This window comes from Pleurodeles waltl, chromosome 5, assembly GCF_031143425.1.
Source record: "Pleurodeles waltl isolate 20211129_DDA chromosome 5, aPleWal1.hap1.20221129, whole genome shotgun sequence".
NCBI lineage: Eukaryota > Metazoa > Chordata > Amphibia > Caudata > Salamandridae > Pleurodeles > Pleurodeles waltl.
Window position 1 is genome coordinate 184,593,294 of NC_090444.1, and position 22,596 is coordinate 184,615,889.

The window sequence follows — 22,596 nt, forward strand, 5'->3', positions numbered from 1 at the left end:
GAAACTGGGACCAGTCCTGAAGAAAGGCATCTGTCTTTAGAGCATAAGGGTCTGGACGCCAACTGTAAAATGTTTGAATTTGGCAATTGAGACGAGAGGCAAAAAGGTCCACTTCACATTTGCCCCATTCCTGCACTATCTGGGCAAAAATCAGAGGATCCAACTTCCAGTCGCTGGAGTCTGATAGGTATCTGGAGTTCCAGTCTGCTATGACATTCTGGTCTCCAGGCAGATATTCCGCTATGACCACTAAACGCTGCGTTAGGCAAAAATGCCAGAAATCCTTGGCAATCTCCGCCAGAATCCTGGACTTCGTGCCCCCTAACTTGTTGACATATCTTACTGCCGATATATTGTCCATCCGTAATAGTATGCAACAATCTGTTTTCTGCGGGGAGAGGCTCTTTATAGCAAATGAGCCCGCTAGAAGCTCCAAACAATTGATGTGAAGGGATTGTTCCCATTCTGACAATCTGCACCCCGTCACTAGGGAGTTGCAGCGAGCTCCCCAGCCCCATCTGCTGGCATCGGATTCTATCACTACTTCCGGGCGAGAGCCAAAGATCGCTCTGCCATTGTTGCCCTGTTGTAAGTGTCTGATCTTGAGCCTTTGAAGTGCTCGATAATGTAGGGGTGCAGGAAAAATCGCCTGAATAGATGAAGCTAATAAGCCCACTATCCTGGCTGTGGTCCTCAATGATACGGTCTGGTATGTCAGTACTGACCTCAATTCCCTCTTGATGTTGCGTATCTTCTGAGAGGGAAGAAGAAGTTGGCATAAAGTGGAATTTATCTGAAAGCCCAGAAACTCTACTATCTGAGAAGGTTTCAACAATGACTTCTCTACATTGATCAGGAAACCTAAATCTTGTAGGAGACTGATGGTCCAATCCAAGTGTGAGATTAGGACTTGAGGTGATTGAGCCATCAGCAAAATATCGTCCAGATATATAATCAATCTGACTCCTTTGGTTCTGAGATATTCCATCACTGGTCTCAGCAACTTCGTGAAGCACCAAGGGGCTGACGATAGGCCGAACGGGAGTGCTAGGAATTCTAGACATTGATCTTTCCATAGAAATTGTAGAAACCTCCTGTGTAGAGGAAATATTGGAATTCATAGATAGGCTTCCTTTAGATCGAGACGCACCATCCAATCCCCTTCTAATAGGATGTCTCTTAACATGTGAATACCCTCCATCTTGAAATGTCTGTACAGGATCCACTGGTTGAAATCCTTTAGGTTCAAGACTAGACGGTGACCTCCTCCCTTTTTGTCTACTACAAAAATAGGGCTGAGGAAACCGAAAGGATGAGGGGAAGCAAATTGTAAGGCTCCTTTGTCTAAGAGAGCTTGTACTTCTTTGTCTATAAAATCTTGATTTGTTTGGGAAAAACACATTTGTAAGGGGGGGGAGAGTTGTTTGGGGGTACTGACAAACTCTAGATGAAATCCTTCTACTGTTTGAAGAATCCACGGATCTCTGGATATCCGTTTCCAATTTATTAAACAAGATGCAATTCTGCCCCCAAGTTTGACCTGAGAAAAATGAAAAATGCTCACCTGAGAAACTTGAGTCTTGGATGGCTCCTTGTTGTCCCCTGCGGTGACCTCTGCGGAAGCGGGGACGACCCCCTCAGTGTCTTGTGGGGTAGAAGGTTGAGTCCTGATCTCCGTACCAACCACCTCTGCCTCTAGGGTAATAGTTTTGGGGACTGCTAAAGGAGCTACGGCCGGGCATACGTCCTCCGAAACGACCGGCCCTGCCAAAAAGGCCTCGTTTGAAAACCTTCTTAAGCGACATTTGCGCTTTGTCAAGGGAAGAGAAGGTGGAGCAGAACTTGGCTAACTCCGCAGTTTCTCAAAGGCATCCGCATAGATAGCGCTGACCTCTGCACCGGGTTCCAGATTTTTTGCTTTGTCTTTTACCTTTTTGGGCTCTTGCTGTCCCTGAGACCAAACTTGTGATTGAGCGATATCAAAAATTTGCCCAGAGAATGGACCTAAAGCTCTCACTAGAGCATCATTGACTGACTGTTGGACCCTGGTATCAAGGGCTTCCACCAGATCAACTTCAAGTTGATTGCCCAGCTCCTCTGGGTAGTATTCAGTTTTTTGCTCTTCCCATTGAGACATGATGCAAGATAGCAGTAATATCTTATGAGGAAAAACTATGTTTATTCTGTTTAAATGAAGATACCAAGTGGGGGAGTGCAATAACCCCAAGTTCAGGTTAGGAGACAATCAAAAGAGCCCTTGAATTAAAGTGTGGAGGGAGCAACCTGAAGGCACTCTAGGCAATAACCTGCTATATATTTTACAACACAGTCAGTTTTCAGTCTGCAGGGTGTCAGGGAGCAATTGTCACTGTAAGGAGGGAGGCCCAGACGAGCACACAGCACACTCGAGCCGATCGATATCTCAAATGAAAGGAATCGGCTCGAATGCGTGCGCGCGCGTGTGCGCGTTAAAAATAGAGAAAAGACTGCCCGAGGGCAGTCCAGCTCCCGCTCCACAAGCAAAAACGGGCTATAAATATTGGCAAAACGCCAATAATTCAAAGCGCGAGAGCGCTAACACTAACAACAATAAAAGCGTGCTGAATCGCGACGCTTAACTCACGCAATACACATAAAATAACAATCAAATCACATTGATATGTCGGAGAAGAAATAAACATGTACTTATCTGCTGCGAAGCAGCAATGAAAGAGGAAGTGACTTCATAGGTCAAAGGACTTATAGCAAAGGACATGGATGGTGATTGGACCATGTGACAGGATATTGGGTGTCCTGGGTATTGTAGTTTTTTCTGTTACTTGTTTTTCATTGGCTGCTGTTTAAGTCAGTAAAGAAAGAGAAAGCATAATCGGAGCCTCCGGTCCTGACATAGAATGGGGAACTGTCTTGGCGGGTCCTGAGGGATCCCTGCATTTCCCTCCTTCATCTCACAGATGACCTTGATGGGAATAGGTACATATTGACCTTGCTTTACCTGGGTCTCAGGTTGGTAAAACACAATATTGCCAAGGAGTGGAGGGTGGTCATTCCCCCCTCCTCGATGGGATGGAAAAAGGGGATGGTCACTGTATGGGGATGGAAGTTGCGGTATATAAAGCGTGGGGCTAGCCCCATAAGATATGGAAGAGATGGGGTGAGTACAGGGGTTTAGATCTGGGGCCGATCACTCACATAGTCGACTTTTCTGACAGTGGACATTTGAACATTCTAGGGAGGGGCAGACCAGATCAGGGTGGGGATTTGCAAATTCAGAATTCATTAAATGGGCAGGGTGCAGGGGGCATGGCAGCGGGTGGGGGCAACGGTGGGCAGGCATATTTTGATGTGTCTGTTCGTTATTATTCGACTTTCTATTTTCAGCGCGTTACAGTGTAATGTCGGTCATGTTGGTCAAGATATATGTTGCATTTACAACAAAATGAATAAAGCGTATTTAAAAAAAAGAAAGAATCACGCACATTGCATACGAGTTTATTGATGACTTCTGTATTCACCAGAAATGAACAAATCAATAATATGCCATTTCTACAGTTAATATTGGTCATTGAGAAAGAGCTGAGGAATGGAGGTGCAGGAGCTGAAAGTGGAGTATCTGAGTAGTAAATATGGTTTATTTAAAGAAAATGGGACAGCAAAAGAAGTTTATGAAACGCTTTCCCTGATTTGACATCTGGATATTTTTCAATATGGTGTAAATGATGCCTATTCCTACGCCTAGCGTTTCTTGCCTGTGCAGCAGAGACTATTTCTTGTATGCACCAATTCTACGACGTCAGCTGAGTTTGGTCCTGTAAATGTGTTCGTAATCGTGGCGTGTCCTATTTGCAAGAAAAAGGTTAATTATTCTGCAGACAGACTGGCTTCAAGGGTGTGTAAATATACATTCTGAGATCTGTTCATGTAGTTCCACTTCAAACATGTACTTTGTAAAGAGGCTTGCTTCACTATCCAGATCGAGCAGCTACACAATATAGTCCAAGTATATTGTGTTGAAAACTATAGCAACAGTAACATTTATTCTCTGATATATAATGGTTCTGTTATATAAGTCGTTATCACATATATGTCTATCACATCTCTGTATAATAAACCCACATTTTATAACTGTACTGTGGCAGGATATATTAGGATTATTTTGGACCATATCGAGAACAATTATTAAAAAACTTTACAGGATCTTTTTGAAAATCTCCTATAAGAATTTAGTTTTGATGATAATAGATATATATTTGCACAGTGTTTTGTATGTCTGTATCTTCCTAGAAGAACTACATGCAAGTGTTTATTTATTTACTGAGAGATTTATAAGGCGCAGATAAGACTTGAAAGTATAAGAACATTGTACAGTATAGTGCACGTAAACTTAAACAAACAATAAGTTTCAAGGTGTGAAGTTGGATTAATAGAAAACCCTTCACATCCGTATGGGTTACAGTAACATTAGTACAGCTCCTATGTTGGAGGTCAGGATAGCTATATTAGTCAAAGCTGAATAGCTATTCTCGCATATAGACAAAACAGTTGGGCCCTGATTTATGAAAAGTTTGCGCCGCCTTAGTGTAATTTTTTGACGTAAAAGTGGTGCAGAATTTACGTCAAAAAATGACGCCAAGGCGTCGCAAGCTTTTCATAAATCAGGCCCTTAGTTTATTAAATACTTTTCGAGCAGTAATGGTTTCAAGCTCTTCTTGAAGCCCAGATAGGAGCGATTTGTGTGTATCTCTTGCGGCATTTAGTTCCAGGACCTCGGTGGGCTGCCACAGAAGGAGCAGGAGAAGGATATTTCTTTCCTGAATCTGGGAGACTCTGGTAATAAAGAATCTGATCTTCTCAGTGAGCGGCCACCTCTGGAGATCTAGAGTTTCTGGGTTAGGTATTCTAAGGCAGTGGTTCCCAACCTGTGGTCCGGGGATCCCTGGGGGTCCGCGAAGCCTCCTCAGGGGGTCCGTGGCTGCTTAAAAAATTTAATAATATTAATAGATTAGGTCCCCGGCTTTCAGTATTGGCTCAGTGGGGGGTCCCCGGATTCCCATAAAGAGTCAGTGGGGTCCCCGGGCTCCAGTAATGATAAAGTGGGGGTCCACAGAAATCAAAAGGTTGGGAACCACTTTTCTAAGGTGTAAAATTATGTGTATGATGCAAGCTATTTGAGGATGCAATGGCTTCGGTAGGTGGCCACTTACGCGCAATCAAAAATGGGGTGATGTGATCAAAGTGGCTCACTCCAGATATTAGTCCAGCATCTGCATTGAGCGTGGCCTTTAGTGGGGTGATGAGGGTTTTCGGTGTGCCGGTTAGCACCGCAATGCCATAGTCTAGTCTAGAGACCACAAGTACCTGTACCACATTTCAGAACTCTGGAATAGGAATATAACTCCTCATTTGTTTGGGTATCCTTACTTGATACGAAGCAACCTTGGTAGTGGAGTTAATATGGCCACTCATGTTCTTTTGATAGTGTTGCTTTTTTTAACTTAAGCAATTGGTAGCTTTTTGTCAAATGGCTTAAGGGGCCATCATGTCTTAAATTGGCTTCATGAACATTGGCAATTGTACCCCAGATCAGATATGTCAAGCAGCTGCACCTACAACTTAGGAAGCCTTTGTACTGAGAACTCTACACAATAAGTTTGTTTGTTTATTGTTTTTTTTGTTGCTTCTTTCTACAGTGCATATTGCCCAGAAGCATCTTGATTCTATGAGTTCTTAAAGCACTGACAGAAGAAGGTAATAAAAAACAAAGTTTTCAATCTCCTACTGGACATCTGAAAGACATAAGTGCTCCAAAAATAGCATTCCAAAGTGGGGGGGGGGGGTCAAAACCTCTAACTGATCTCCAGCCACACAGGGCATACTTACATTAATAGATAAATAGACCATTAAGGACACAATTGTTTTCTTATTTTAGGGATTTGCCAGGCACATACGCTGTAATGAGGTTCTGTAGGAACACAGGATTAGTCTGATGGTACATCCACTGTCCCCTGCAATGTGCTTTCAGTAGCGCTGTCCCTTTGAAGTTGGGCTGAATAAATTAGGAAAACTAGTATATTCGGTATTTGGCTTTTGGGAAGTCAAAAGTGGACTTCCATGAGAGATCATAAAATACTACTTCTACAAATAAGAGGTTGGTGCCTAGCCACCGCATTACTTATAGAATCATTTAAGGGATATAAATTCCATCAACCAACTGTGAAATTTTACCTTCAAGGCACCAAGCTTATGGCAACAGTCTTTGAGCCTAATTCACAAAGCTAAACTTACACTTTGGTGTAAGTTTACAATTTTATCCTATTCACAAAGGTATTTTACTAGGAGTATCTTTATGACTGTGGAGTCTCTGCAGTCGTGGCAGAGACTCCACACATAAAAAGATAGGAGTGTCCTATCTACTTGTGTGCGGACTCTCCACCACGAGTGCAGAGACTCCTCAGTCATAAAAATACTACTCTTAAAATACCTTTGAGAATAGGAAAAAAATCATAATCCTACAAAAAAGTGTACTTTTACCTTTGTGAATCGGGCCCTTTGATCGCATGAGTATGTAGTGCTTGGAAGATTGTTGGCCAGCTTCTTAATGACATCACTAGACTCAGTCGGACCTATCTGCCCATTATTGGAGACTCCGAGCTTCTTTGCTGTGCGACTACATTTTTCATCGCAACAAAGAAGCCTGATAGATGTGATGCCAAGCAACTGGTAAATTAATTGAAGGTTCACAAGCCCAAGTAGGATGATATATTGGGAAAACCAGCAGAACTTAGCATGTTTGCAACTAGAGATGTTCTTTGTGAAGACTCCTTTGTCATTCATCATTTGGCAACAGAATCTTAGAACTTTCTAAATTATCAGACCCAGACAAGAATAGCACACATCATAATCTGCAAAGGTCTGAATTGCTTGAAACTGCAGACAAGTAAATGTGAGAGATCATATGAGGCGACTGCATTGTTCTGAGAAAGATGTTCCCTTTTGAAACTAAGACCCACCTTTTCCCCGTCAGAGCATTTTGATGTTCACAATGTTCTTAACTGGGGTGTGAAGACAAGCTGACTGAAAACTGTGCATCCATTTGAACTTTTCCTGGGAAATAAACTCAGTGGAAAATATATTGTTGTAAGAAGTTTACAACTTAAAAACTGATCAGAAATTTAGAAAACTGCATGGGTATTTGGTCTCTGTGCATTATTGCTTCTTGAATTATTTTGTCATCTCACGCTTCATTGTGGACTTATGCTGAGGCTATGAAGCCGCGCTGGGGTGAACTGTGCTCCAACAAATTTTACAAGGCAGACAGTTACTTCTAGGACTGGCTCAACCTTTCACCAGCATGTCTACTTGGTACACCCCAGGTGATCCTGCACATTGAAACTGATTCTGTTTCAATGATCCATAAAGATGCTAAAAAGATTTTTGGAACTCTGTCAATCCTAGACCAACTAAACCCTCTCTAAAAATATTTTAACATAGGCCCAATTGGCATTAATTATATAATGGTCATGTCAATTATTTTACTTATAGCTGTCAATTACACCATAGGTCACCTGTTAAAAAGGATTTAAGGCCCCATTACATGAAGATTGTGAATGCCACATTGGTATTCCCGCTCCCAACTTATATCTACCCTGGGCATCTGTAATTTCCAAATGCAGCAATACTAGGGGAATCAGAATTTTCACTAAAGTTTCCCCAGAAAATGGGGAATAACTGTGTGTGTTGGCACCTGATTTTCTTATTAAGGGCCTGATTATGACCTTGTCGGAGAGGATTACTCTGTCCCAAATGTGACGAATATCCCGTCCGCTGTGGTACGAGTTCCATAGGATATAATGGAACTTGTAATATGGTGGGCGGGATATCGGTCTCATTTGGGACGGAGTAATCCCCTCCGCCAAGGTCGTAATCAGGCCCTAAGTCTCCTTCCCTTGTGTGCGGGTCATGTTGACCTGCATGTAAGACAAACTGAGAAGGGCTAGATTAGTCCGTTATGTTTACATTGTGACCTGTGGCCCGGCCGTATCATTACAGTGTGTCAGACGATAGTCTACCCCATCTCCATCAAGATTAGTGCAGGTACAGCCACTCATCCAGAGTTATGGCTATCCCCAGGTAATAAGAGTTCCTAATATCTAAGAGATCAGCTTAAACTAACCATAAACTAGAAGATAGGCTTAGTTTTCCAGAGACTTATTTTCTCTACGTGTTATTCCACTTCCTGTAATCTGAAACATGTACAGTCACATCTTTGCCCAGGGCCTTCCAGAGTCTGTCCACAGTCAGTGGAACACTGTATGTGTTGCTGAATTTATGCCAGAGTGTTGTTGGTCCTCCTTGGTGCCTAGGCTATGCTGTTGGTTCAGTGATCAAGGTCAGCTGGAGGATGTTCCACAATCAGTTGGCGGAAATATTCAGCATAGACGGTGGTGGAGAAGTGGAATCTCGTAGCAACGAAATATGTCAAAGGCATTTTTCTTCTTCACGTGTTTACTCAATGCCATGATTCTGAAGAAAGAGGTACGGTCGACTGTATAAAATAGCTTTCCTGAAATGGTTAATTGTACAGAGAACTGTATTGAAGGCTCCCAATCCAAGATGAAGCAGGGATCGTTCCTAGTGATGACAGTTGCTGTTTAAATTATTTATAAAAGAAGCAATCACAAGAGTAAGATGCATTACAACACACTGTTGCCTACTTTGGATTATTGTGGATTCTTCAGCCTGGCTCTTCTCTCTCTCTGATGTCAAGGGTAGCAACATGAATTTCCATGTTCAATACAGTACAATCACAGCACCTTCTTTTAGAATTATTTTTATTGGGGGTTTGCACACATAGAGTCATAACCAATAAATCAATAAAGGCAGAAATAACAAGACCATCTGATATTTTCAATACACTGTCATTACACTAGAGTCGGAATCACATGAAATAATTATAAGGTAGGAGGTAATAAGCAAATGAGAAACGAAGGTAGTGAATATTACCTGGAACATGGTCAATCTTTACCGTAGGTCTGGGCTAATTGAAGAAAAGCTGACTCATTAGAGCCTTGAGCAGTCATTTAATGTTAATGCCTGAGTTTGTGTGACATAATATGGTGGTCTGGTGTTCTCTATATGGATGTAATAGGTGATATATATACTCTTGGAGAAGGATAATGAACCCCAAATGATTGTGTCCCCAAATAATCTAAGATAGATTCAATTAGGTAAAAAAGAGGGGTAATGAGGAGGGGGAAGGAAGGAGACTGTGGAATTGGAGGGGGGCAAAAAAGAGCACAAGCAGTAGGAATGAAGGATATCCAGGAGAATGTAAGGAAGTAGTGGTGGGCTGAGGGTTAACATGAATAGTGTTATTGGACTTACAATCACACTGCTAAGGAGTATTTTTAACTTTGTTTTTTCCTTCTAACTGGGACCCTTTTAACGAGACATTAGACACCTTTCCTGTATGTTGCACTACATAGGTGACACTGGCTACTGGGAGGAGTCAATCAAGAAAGAAACTAACAGACCTTTGAAGCAGTCTTTGACTCTTTCTATTCATTTATCAGGTTACTGTTGCAGCATGCTCTCTTTTCTGCCTACTTTTTAGGGTCCAGCGCGCAAAGCACTCTGTCCCTGCTGTAATCTCTCTCTGGGCTTTTAACCACGCCCACCACATGCCCATCAGTTTGGTTGGTTTATGGGCTTCCCTTTTAAAATTCGCTTGATTTCATTAGTGAAAGGCATGCATACATCATGCCTTTTCTGGTGTTTAGCCCTCCTCGAGCGCACCGGCCAACTACTGAAAACACACGAGTCTCCATGTTTTCTGTATGTTTTCTGGGCTACATTTTCTTTTTATTTGAAGGCAGGCGGGATCTCGCTGAGCAGTAGTCGTGCGATTTGCATGGCATCGACATGGATAGTTGCACTTTTGCCAGTTACAGGGATACTGGTATTTTTGCCAGTTACATGGATAATTGCACTTTTTCCTGATATGTTTGACTGCAAGCGAACTTCTGTTTTCTTTTGTGTGTCTGCTTCACGCTCATGGCAGCCGTCGGCTCACTTATATGAAACTGTTTTACCTTTCATTTTCAGTTTATGTGGCAAGAAAAGTCCAGTTTGCAGTTTACAATGCTAATAGCTCTAACTTGAGCAAACGTGAGACCCATTGCATTGCAACTGCTTGTTCTTTATGTTAGCAAGTTTTGATGTTCATAGCCAGTAGGATTGCGAATGTTAGCTCTGTAAGCCAACATCAAAGTACCGAGATAAAGCATTACAGCCCTTCATTGTTTGATATGGTGTCCATAGCTGTAAAGTTTACGTAGGTCATTTTATGCACCTTTTAAATGTTTACTTTAACTGTGTTTGTTTTGTATTGTATTTTTACCTTAGTGATTGCTCTGGTTTATTGGTGTATACTGCTGACTAACCCTTCACTTGTGTATTTGTATTTCGTGCCTTATCACTATTTGGAGCTTTGTTTTTATGGTAACTATAGTTATATATTTTTTCATGTTTTAAAAGTGCATAGGGGCATTTTTACAAGAAAGTGGTGCAGCGTGGTGCTGTGCCAACATTGGCAGTGCCGCGCTGTGTCACTTCAGAAATGCAGGGATGCACCGTATTTACAAAAATACAGCGCACCCCTTTGTATCCCCTCAAATTTAGCTGCCTAGCACCAACACAGGCACCCTGTACCTCAGTTCACGGGTGCCTGCCTTGCAGGGAATGATTATTTATGTACAGGAAGGTGTCCCTTCCTGCACATGAACAATAAACAATGCAGCATGCAGCACACATAGAAGTAGCAAATCGTAATTATTAAATGATTGTTTATGTGCTGGAAGGGACACCTTCCTGCACATAAACAATCATTCTTGCCATTTTGCTCTTTCTATGTGTGCTGCAGAATTCAGCACACATAGAAAAAGCAGAAAGGAGGGCAAATAATAGTATTCCTCCTAATAGATCCATGTTAACCCCACCCCTGGGGTGGCATTAGGTTTTGGCGCTGCCTTAGTTTTATGTTTCCTTGTAAATCTGGGGCAGTGTCAAAAAGCAATGGGTGCTGTGTGGGTCTGCCGACAGCATCACCCATTGCACACCCCTCTGCCACAGAAAACTGCAGCGGGGACTCATATTTACAAGGTGGCGTTAAGCCACAAAAAGTGGCTTAACATCGTCTTGTAAATATGGTGCAGTGCACAGTGCCATCAGAGCGTCACACAAAGTTACGCCCTGGTGGCGCTCAGGGGTTGAAAATATGCCCCTAAGTATTTAAAACAACACACTTCTCTGGTGGGATATTCAAATTTTATTGCAACTGTGATAGTTGTGTGTACGGTACCCAAACTAAACACCCGTTGTTCACGTCCACAATTCTGTAGGTCATGCACCCCATGTCCTGGTTAGTGTATGTTGCAACAGTAGAAGCCACACTTGTTATTTTATTTTCCTCTCCTGAATTCCATAAATGGAGTCATCTTGGTCATGTTTATAGGGACTGATTTGGATTGAGCACCCTAGGGCTGAATGAATAAATAAATACATAAGTGTTTTATTATTGATGATGATGATGATGATAATAATAATAATAATAATAATAATAATAATAATAATAATAATAATAACAAGAATAATAAAATAAAATAAAATAATGTTGTATGTATTATGTAAGAGCTGTAAATACTAGGTCTTACCATTGCCCAGTTTGTAGCACTCAATTTACTGACCTGGAAAGGATGGAAAGCTGAGAATGTCATGCTTGGATTGAAATTGATGATCTCTAAAACACCGCGGGGTAGATTTATGGAGAGTGGCGCTGCACTGAGTGCAGCGCCACTTTGCCTGCACCCATTAGCACCCCCTACCGCCACCATGTGTGTGCCATATTTAAAATACGGCGCACCATGGCGCAGGGTAGGGGGCAATAGCGTCATTCATCATGATTCTATTGATGTACTCTGCAGGACTAGCGCCAAAACATTGGCGCTAGTCCTGCAGAGTACATAGGGCCCCATTCTAAAGAAAGGGAAGGCCCCTTTTAATGCCTGCTCTTGAGCAGGCATTAAAAGTGCTGTAAAAAATGGCGTAAGGAAATTCCATGGATTTCCTTACGCCATTTTTTCAGCTCCCACAACGGGGGAACGCTCCCTTTGCATACATTATGTCTGACACAGACATATTGTAGTGCAAAGGGTTACAGAGTAGCACAATACATGCATTGCGCCAGCCTATAAATAAGGCGTGGGGATTTCGGACTCATTGGGCCAATGAAGTTAAAGTGGTAAAAGGTGGTGCTAGGGCATTATAAACATGCCCCCGCATTTGTTAGTAGCAAATGGTCAACTCACTGAGCAGTTAATATTAGAGGCACCAAACACCATGCACACCTTAAAGAGAGGCACGACATTACTGTTGTGGGATTCACAGTAAGTAGTTCTAAAACAAAAAATATATTTTAACGCTTAATGTTTTCCTTTATTTCGAGGGTAACAGAGGAATGCTCTAAAAACTGGGCTTTAAAACTGAAACAATTTCCATATTTTCCTTTTTCTTTTCGTTTCTAATATGTTCCCTCTGGAATGATATTAGAGGCTGTCACAGAGACAATGATTGAATTTGAATTCAGTGTTGTGCATATTCCACCTGCAATGTGGCCTCTGACCCCATCACTTTGTTCGTAATGGGAGAGCACTTCAATTGCTGTTTTTTTCTCTACTGCAAAGATTTGGACAGAAATAGGACTCCTGGAAAGGTTCACCCTATCAGAAGTGCATTATAACAAGATTCAGCTATATTAAAATGCAGTCTGAAATGCCTTAATATTGATTTATTTTCTCTTAAAAGATCATGTGCATTGATTTGACGGTGTTTTATTTTGTCGTGCTGGCCATCCTAATGATTTGCTCGGATGCTGCAGTTTTCGCGTTATCATCACGTTGAACACTGCTCATTCCACAGTGTGTCTGAGTTATATCCTGCAGCTGATGCTGCTTGGAAGATACATAGAGAAATGGAAGCACGTGGGGATAAGCAGTGAAGCATAGTTGGGCATTATATGCCAACAGATGTTGGGGTTAGTGTAGCTCTTTGTGTTTGTAGTAGGTGCCCCTTCTTCTAATAAAACTGCTTGGTGGTGAGGTATGTGCAACGGATCAAGCAAATAAGGGGGGAAGCCTGGGATGTTGCAGAAGTCTCTGTATGCTTGTCGTATTTCTTGCGGTAGCAAATTAAAATGGAGGGGCGCAACACACACACACACAAAAACTACACACAGAACATACACACATAACATACACACCAACGCAAATATTAAAAACAACCACTTACCTTAAACGATGTTCTGCAGCACGTCCCTGTTCTTCTTCAGCACGACCTCCAAGCGTAAAGTCCACTGCCAACTCCCTCAGCGAATCATGGCGCTATTTTCATGCTGTTCAGCAGCATGAAAAAAAGCGTCTTGATTGGCTGGAGCGGCCCGGCCCCACAATCCATAAAACACTGCATGCCTGTCCAAGACAGCTGGATTGGAGCGGTTTGAAGTGTACATGTTGGTTTGGCCAAGGCAAAGTAGCCAGCCAAACCTACATGCCCACTTCAAACTGAAGTGTTCACACCTCCCTGCTGCCAGTCATTGGCTCCGCCCTGCCCTCACACTCTGTTTGCTGGCAAAGCGTCAACAATAAAAATGGTAATAAAACTATTTAACTATGATTTTATTTTTGCTTTTTGCACAGCAGTGGGGGGGAGGGAGGGATGCTCCCTCCGAAGAGGCGCCGCTGGTGGCATCCGTTGAAAGTTCATGAGCCGGTTGACATGACATGGTTCGGGAATTCTTCAGTAACACGATATAGTGTTTTGATGATGTATGTTTCTCAGATGTCGAAGGTGTCAGCAGTGATCCACTGGCATAATAGGACGTTCACATAAGCTACGTTTCTTATCTTTGTTATGCCTACATTCTGTGACCATTGACCTCGCAGCTTGGTCTATTTTTTGAACAGCTTAGCTTATAAAATAATAAAGAATTATTAAAAAAAGCTCCAAAGAATGTATTAAAGTTCTTTTTGAGATCTCCTGTTGCACTTGAATCTAATTTTATGATATGTATGAACTCATAAAACTTTGCAGGGGTGCACATGGAAAGCTGCACTAGTCGAAGGTTGCCAAGCATACTGCTGGGAATGGTTTGTGAATTCTGTATTTATCATTGGTGCTGTTATTTAAACAGTGTGAAATTTAAGGAAGGTACAACAGTAATTCGGATAATATTTTATGTCATGTCAAATTGCATCAGATTTGTGAACGATAACATATATTCTCTTCTTGTGTCTACACGGAAAATAATTTTATCCATGAAGAAACCCCTCCAGGCCGCCCAAGAATGGGACATGACATGTGGATATAAGTGCTAGTTTACTGACTTTTGCAGATGGACTCAGAATTCGCAGAAGATTAGGTCTCCAAAATAGCTGACCAATATAAACTCCGTACATTAAAATAGGCCAATTCTCAAGGTTTGTATCGAGGTGATGCCCACTTGGTCATCAATCATCGTTTTTTAACTCGACATTCCTACAGAAAAAGATTGTAATACAGCACAAGAGTGCAGTCAAATATTTTGATGGCTTGTCTGTTGTTAGTGCTCAAGATTATACTTCGGGAGTCATAACATCATGGCTACCTCATTGCGAGTTCCTTTATATCATGAGTCACATAACATTGGTAGCACCTTTACTTTGCATCTGGGTATAATAAGTCTATAAATGTTTAATTAAAAATAAATGTGGTTATATACGTAGTATTGTTTAAGTCAGAGTTGCTATAGGAAAGGCATTTTAACATACTTTTGTTAGTATTTCAAGTTGAAAAGCAAGGATATAGTCATCTCGTACTACAAAAATCGATTTTGTGCCTCTTGCAAATATTCTGACATCATTACAATCATTATAATCCTGGAGATGTTCCTCTGACAATCGTAGCATATCTAAACATTACACCTCCTCATCTTGACAACAATCCTTTCACTCTTGATAAATAATAAGGATTGTAATATGCAGATTATATAAGGGATAATGTACACCCTGCAGCACATTATACGGATATTGCAGGTCACCAAGGAATTCCATAACCATATAGAGGAACAAGGCAGAAGGCTGTGAACCTTTATAAGGTTATGAAACTCTGATGTGACTTGCAATATCAATATCATGCATGCCAGGGGATAATTTATCCCATATAATACATGATGACATCATCAATCATCACACAAACCACTTAAAACCTTGGTGTGTAGCTCTTTCTTATGAAAGAGCGAGTTTGCAAACATGACATATTAAAAAAACCTCTAGTGCAAAATGAAATACATCAAAACCTGTTAGATATGTATTGCAAACTGATATTAGAAACAGTTCAATACCAGTCAGTTTTAAGAAAAAAAAAAAAAGCTGCAATCACTGCGAACGTGTAGGAACATGCTAAGAGATTCTAGCTTTTCTCTAAGGAGTGGAAAAAAATAAACATATTCTCTCTGCTTGTCGTTGTAAACTATTAAAATAGAGCAGAAGAAAGAAAAGCAAAATACTTTTTGTTGCTTTCAACAACTGCTTTAATTATGCTCCTTGACCTGGCCTGCCTTTTACCTTGGCTGCTGGCTCTGGCATCAAGCATTGTGACATGAGAACTCAAATATAATAGCCTTATAAATAGTTGAGTTTTGACATATTTTCTTTATAATCGGTGACTTGGTGTGTCATAAGTGTCTGATTATAAAGAAATTAGTTGCTGCTGTTTATGCAGGGATTACAGAATCCCGTGTACAATAGGGATCCGAAGATGGAGCCCCTTCCACAAGTTTTATGATCAGAAAGTAAGAAAATGGGGGTTTGAGGAAAGAATGAACCAGAATTTATGAAGTAATAGAATGAAATACAGTAAAATCTAAATGGAAGTTAAAGATTAAGCTGATGCGCAGTGGATTGCTGCATTAACAAATTTACATGTTACAGTACCACTTTCAAACATGGATCTTGAATCTTCATTTGCTCCTCAGGTCTTGCTGCCCCGACCATATTGGGATCATTGATGTTCCAATACTCCTTGTTAGCTTTGAAATTTAAGTTACAAAAACCAGTATCAATCAATCAATCAATCAATCAATCAGTTTTTGTGAAGCGCGGCTACTCACCCATTAGAGTCTCATGGCACTGGAGGGACTTCATCCGAAGAGCTTCATGCTAAGAGCCATAGTCTTGAGGTTCTTCTTGAAGATGGTGATCAATGAGCTTTGTCTGAGGTGCAGGGGGAGATTGTTCCAGCTCTTTGCTGTGATGTAGGTGAAGGATCATCCTTTGGCAGTGGTTTTCCGAATGCGAGGGATGGTGGCCAGGGCCAGCTGACTGGAGAATAGGGATCTGTCGGAGTTGTGGTAGGAGATGCAGTGGTTCAGATAGGCTTTTCCTGTGTTGTGTATAGCCTTGTACATGTGGGTGAGTATCTTGAAGGTGATTTGTTTCCCGACCGGGAGCCAGTGGAGGATCCTCAGGTGTTGGGAGAAATGTTCTCTGCGTGGGAGGTCCAGGATGAGTCTGGCGGCGGTGCTCTGGATGAGTTGTAGTTTCTTGATGTTTCTCGTCAAGGTGCCGACATAGAGGGAATTGCTGTAGTCAAGCTTGCTTGTGACTAAGGCGTGGGTGACTGTCCTGTGGCAGTCTGCTGTGATCCATCTTAAGATTTTCTAAAGTTTGCAGAGTGTGTGCCAGCAAGAGAAGGTGACAGAGTTTAACTGATGGGTCATGGATAGGGAGGAGTGGAGGATGATGCCTAGGTTGCGGGCATGCTCAGTCGGTATGGGGGGCGCTGAGGGATGTGGACCTCCAGGAGTCGTTCCATGCTGAGGTTGTTTTTTTAAAGATGATGAGCTCCGTCTTGTTGGAGTTGAGTTTGAGACAGCTTTCTCTCATCCAGGTGGTGGTGGCTTCCATTCCTGAGTGGAAGTTTCATTTGACTGTGTCAGGATCTTTGGTGATGGAAATTATGAGTTGTGTGTCATTGGCATATGACACAATGTTCATTCCATGTCTTCTGATGATGGCTGCGACAGGGGACATGTATACGTTGAACAGTGTGGGACTCAGTGGGGATCCTGGGGGGACTCCACAATTAACTCCTGTGGGTCTGAATGTGTAGGGTGGGAGTCCGACCCTCTGAGTCCTCCCAGAGAGGAAGGAGTGGACCCATTCTAAGACTCTTCCGCAGATTCCTATGTTGTGGAGTCTGGTGCGTAGAGTGCTGTGGGAGACCGCCAGATGCAAGCCTCACTTCGTAGCACTTGGTCCACCAGTCTCAGCCCATGGAAAGGCATTTTTGTTTTTTTAATAACTTAGGCGCTGGGTTGACAAATTTGCACAAAGTTTCCCTAAAAAAATGAATGCACTTTGGTTCATTCATGGAAAGTTTTGCAGTGCTCTGTAAAGCGAGGTCCAAGAAAAATTCCAATAGTCACTTCCTATTTTTTTTTTTTTAACTGAACGGAACTACACCATATCTGTGATAAGGTTAGACCTTTATTCAGAAAGTGTGTTTTTTTGTTCGGTGTAAATCTGTGCAATAGTGTAATTAGTATTTTAAAAAGTGTCCAAGATGGGCATGAAAAATGTAATAGTTATAGATATCTAGCCTCAACACTCAATTGTGATTAGCCATGGAGAATTTCCTCCCATCTGGCATTACTCTACTTCAGATTTGTGGTTTAGAAACAATGTGACTGGATGGTTGCAACATTGTTACAAAATATGGCAGCTACCATTACAGGACTTGATATTCTGGGCCAGATGTAGCAAAGTTTTGCAAGTCGCAAATGGCCCGAATCACTATTTGTGACCCTGCAAAATCCAAAATTGGATGCAAAAATCCCATTTCTGATTAGCAAATAGCGATGCAACCCAGCACCGACTCGCAAAAATTGCGACCTGATTTTGCGACCCGCAATCAGGAAGTCGCAAATTTCGAGTTTCAAACCATATGCAAAAGCCAGTCGCAAATTGCGACTGGTCGCAAAAAGCCCGTTTTGGACACCCAGATTACCACTGATTCAGAGCAGGTGGTAACCAGAACCAAAGTATAAAAGGAGACCCAGAAGGCATCTGGGTGACTTAAAATGGCTGAACTGTATGTGATTGCATGGAGGAGGAGAGTCCAGGCTGCCCAGCAGAGGAGGAGGAGGCAGAGACAGGAGAGGATATTCCAAACCAGGCAGACACTATTCCAGCAAACGGAGGAGGAGATTTATGACAAATATAGACTGAGCAGTGCTGTTATCATAGAAATAATTGAACTGCTGAAACCTCAGCTTGAATGACAGACAATGCGCGGCAGCGCCATCCCCACACATGTGCAAGTGCTATGCTCACTGCACCTCTTGGCCTCGGGTAGCTATCAGGGGGTGATTGCAGTGGCAGGTGGGGTATCCCAAAGTGCCGTCTCACGATTCTTCAGACGTTTCCTAGATGCCATACTCGCACACATGTCCAGATATATATACCTTCCCAGGAATGAGGCAGAAATGAACAGCAGCAAGTTGGACTTCTACAGAATTGCCAACTTCCCCAATGTAATAGGGTGTGTGGATGGGACACATATACAAATTTGCCCACCTGCAAATCTGGAACATGTGTTCCGCAATAGGAAATGTACCCACTCACTAAACATCCAGGTGGTATGTGACGCCCATAATGTCATTACTGACATTGTAGCTAAATATCCAGGGAGTACACATGACTCGTACATATTCAGGCACAGTGGGATAAACCAACGCCTAGAACGTGGGGAGTTTGGAGAAGGATATCTATTAGGTATTGGTGACTACACTCTGAAGCCATACATACAAGTCACTGTGTAACCCTGTGATGCCCTGCTAATTTTGCCTTTTTTGTCAAACAGGCAACAGTGCATATGCCCTGAGTCCATGGATACTCACCCCATACCTAACACCTGGCAATCAGAATGAGAGGCGATACAACATTGCACATCGGTGGACCAGAACTGTAGTCGAGAGGATTTTTGGCTTGTTAAAGGTAAGATTCTGATGCCTCCACAAAAGTGGAGGTGCACTCCAGTATGCCCCAGAAACAGCATGCAAGATAGTTGCCACCTGTGCCATCCTACACAACATTGCCACCAGACGTGGGATACATCTCACCCCTGAAGACACAGACACGGAGGATGAGGAGCAAGAGCTACCACACCGACAGCCTGGGGATAGAAGCATCACAACTGAGGGCAGACCGAGACGGAACCACATTGCAACCCAATACTTCGGCAGGTACCACACTCACTAATGTCAGACACACATAGCCCAGTTATGTAGTGAAACAAACAAAACCTTTTTATTGCTAAACTATGATGTCATTAGAAATGTGCAGTATGCCACAGTCTGGAATTGTGAACAGTCAAATCAGACACATTAATTGCATTTGCCTCAGTAATAGTACATGTCAGTGGCTCACAGCCTCCTCTGACTGTGGCCACCATGGCTCACTCCTAGTGGGTCCCCTGAGCCCTGCCGTGCACTGCTACTCCGCAGCGCACGTGCATCAGTGGCAGACACACTGCTTATTTTAGAGCCCTCCTCGCTGTTCTGCGGGGTATCCCCTGTGCCCCTTGCAGCCTGTCAGGTCTCCAATATGTCAACCGCATGGCTGATGCGGCCAAGTCCCCATGTCACACCACCAGCAAAATGACCCAGTTCGACCTGCAGGCTGACAGTGCACCTTGACAGGCAGGTGGTGTTTGTAGCCAGGCGCCCAATGGATGCTGCAAGTCTGTCGAACCGGGCTGCAGTGTTGCGCTCCCTGCGCCGTGCCTGTGCCCTGTCTGCTACCAGTTCCCTGACCAATAATTCGATGAACTGTGTCAGGTTCCCCAGATGTGATTTAATAGTTTGGAACTGATTGTCCATATTAGCCAGTCCATGGGTCATAGTGGTCTGCAGTCTTGTAAGGTTCCTGTTAATTGACCTCAACTGTCTGTTTTGCAGGCGCTGACCCTGTACTAGTGATGCCTCAAGTCCCGCAAACTCAACGTCTGCGACATCCTCCCTGTGCACAGACTGCACTCTGCGGCGGCGGCTGCGCACTGCTCCTGCTGCTGGCTGTGTGTGCCTCTCTGTAGGTCATGGCCCTGGTGCTACCACCGCTGCCTCCATATCCAGGGCAGGATCTTCCATGGACTCTGGTGGCATTTCCATGGGTGGTGGTGTCCTGCTGTGCCCTGCTGTGTCAGTGGCAGCCTCCTCCTGTGGGTCTGGCCCATGTTCCTCTCCCTGCATGTGTTCGCTGATGGAGGGGCCTTGTGGGAGACCTGTGAGACATAGGGGATACACTGTCAGTCTCGCACATCTGTTTTTTGACTCATAATAAACATTTGCCAATATTTGGACTACTGTACTACATTGCCCATAATGCACTTTTCTAGAGGTTGCTAGACTGGAATGGAGCAAGGCTGGTGGTGTCTGCTGCTGTGTACTGGGATTGTGTGTATAGAGCATTTGGGGGTGTCAAAGCATATATCATAGTACTCACTTTTTGATGTTCCAGGCACTGAACTGTCCACATCTCCTATGCCCAGTACAGCCTCCGGCTCCAGTGTTGTCTCCACCCTGGTTTCCAGGGCTGTAGGTGGTGGAACGGTGGATGGGCCTCCTCCAGTGCCCTTCATCTCCCTCATGTGCTCCGCAATCCTCTCCTTGGTCCTGGAGTGAAGGTCATACCACCTTTTCCTGATTTCATCTAGGGTGTGGTGGCTTACCCCAATGGCATTTATTTTTTCCTGGATGTCTTGCCAATTTTTTTTCTTTTGAGTGTCAGGGACACTCATTGCTGCCTTGCCAAAGAGTTGGTCATGGTGCAGGCAGCACTCCTCCGTTAGTACCTCCAACTCCTTGTCAGAGAACTTTAATTTTCTCTTCCTGCCAGCACTGGCTGTCTCCTTCTCCACTGTTGCTGCAGCTCCTCTCACCTGGGTGTGGCTCTGCAGTTTGGGATGGGTGTGCTCCTCCCTCTTCCCAGTTCTATTTAGTGACTTCCTGGTTCTGATGTCATCACCGAGAGCCAGGAAGTGGGTTTCCCAACTGTTATGTTCCACCTGCAGGCAATTTGGGAGTCAGTCGCAATCTGCAACACCGGACCACACCCTTCGCGCAGATTGTGACCTCGCTTTTAGCGAGGTAGCAATTTGCAACCTTGCTAAAAACAGAGGTCGCAAATTGCGGTGCAATACCTCTGCGACTCGCAATTTGGTATGGCGAGTCTTTATGGCATTTCGTTTTGAGAGTCGGAAATAGCGATTCACATGGAGGCGCTATTTCTGATTCACAATTTTTTACCTTCCTACATCTGGCCCTCTGTTCCTGAGTTCTGGAAAGAAAATCAAATGGACACTTAGAGGGTAGACAGTGAGCACAGCCTGCTCCCCACACCCTCTGTATTTAAAAGTGCTAAACACCAGTAAATTATGGTTGCTAGGGAAAACAAAACCTTGGTAGATCCCTCGGGTGGACAAGGGCCAGGCCCTGTGGCTAACACTCTACAGTTCATGAATTTCCTGCAGAGCATTAGGCACAGGATCTGCTGTCAACTCACCACTGTGAAGCAGAGGGATTGGTCACCAGGAGAGTGATGGGCACATGGCAAGGCAATAAGCAAGGACTTTTTCTAGTCCATAGACTGGACACCAAGCCCACAGAAAAAGCGGTGTTGGACGACTTAGTGAGGGTAGGAATAATAGCCAAGCTATTAATAACTTTCTTAGACATGGATCAAGAGAGGAGCTGGAGGAAATTGGGCTAATTTTAACTGCAATGCTCTCTTCAGACACATAAGATTATGTAGATAACATATGAAATGATTCCAAACTCATGCCATAGGTGTTAGAGAACTGTGTGCAGAAGTATGAGTGTGAATGGAAGAGAAATTTTGAAGAATGTTATCAATTTAGAGTGGAAAAAGTCTAAAAGAGTAGTACCCAATGATAAAGTGAGAAAGACTGAGAACAGAGAAGTTGCAGGGCTGGCTAATTTATTAAATATATGGAATCTTTTTTGCTTGCATTGATTGCATTTTTTATGTGAGAGAAATAATGTTTGGATCAGGCCTAATAGAGGCTCTTTTTATACCAATGGATTGTCGTCATATATATTTTATCCGCTGTGAGGTAGGAAGCCTCTCAGCAGTCTGAATTTTTTTACAATGTCTTTTGCCTTCTGCTCTGTCTGTAGTGCACTAAGGAGCAGACGGAGGTAATCTGTTAAATTGAATGGGTTAAACAGAATATTAGTATTAAGGCGTTTCTGAATACAAGCATTAGGGAGTTGGAGCAGGCGTTAATAGCTCAGTCCAAAAGGGGAGAGAGCTGTAGCTCCATCTAAAATTTGAACCTGGATTTTCATGCAGATGGATAGGTAAAGCTGATTCAAGGTTCTTAGTTTCACTATATTCGTCTAAATTTCAGTATTGTAATCCCAAAGGGGAATCATTTAATTTTGCTGTCTTATTCTTTACCATGAAGGTCAGTTATGACCTTCAC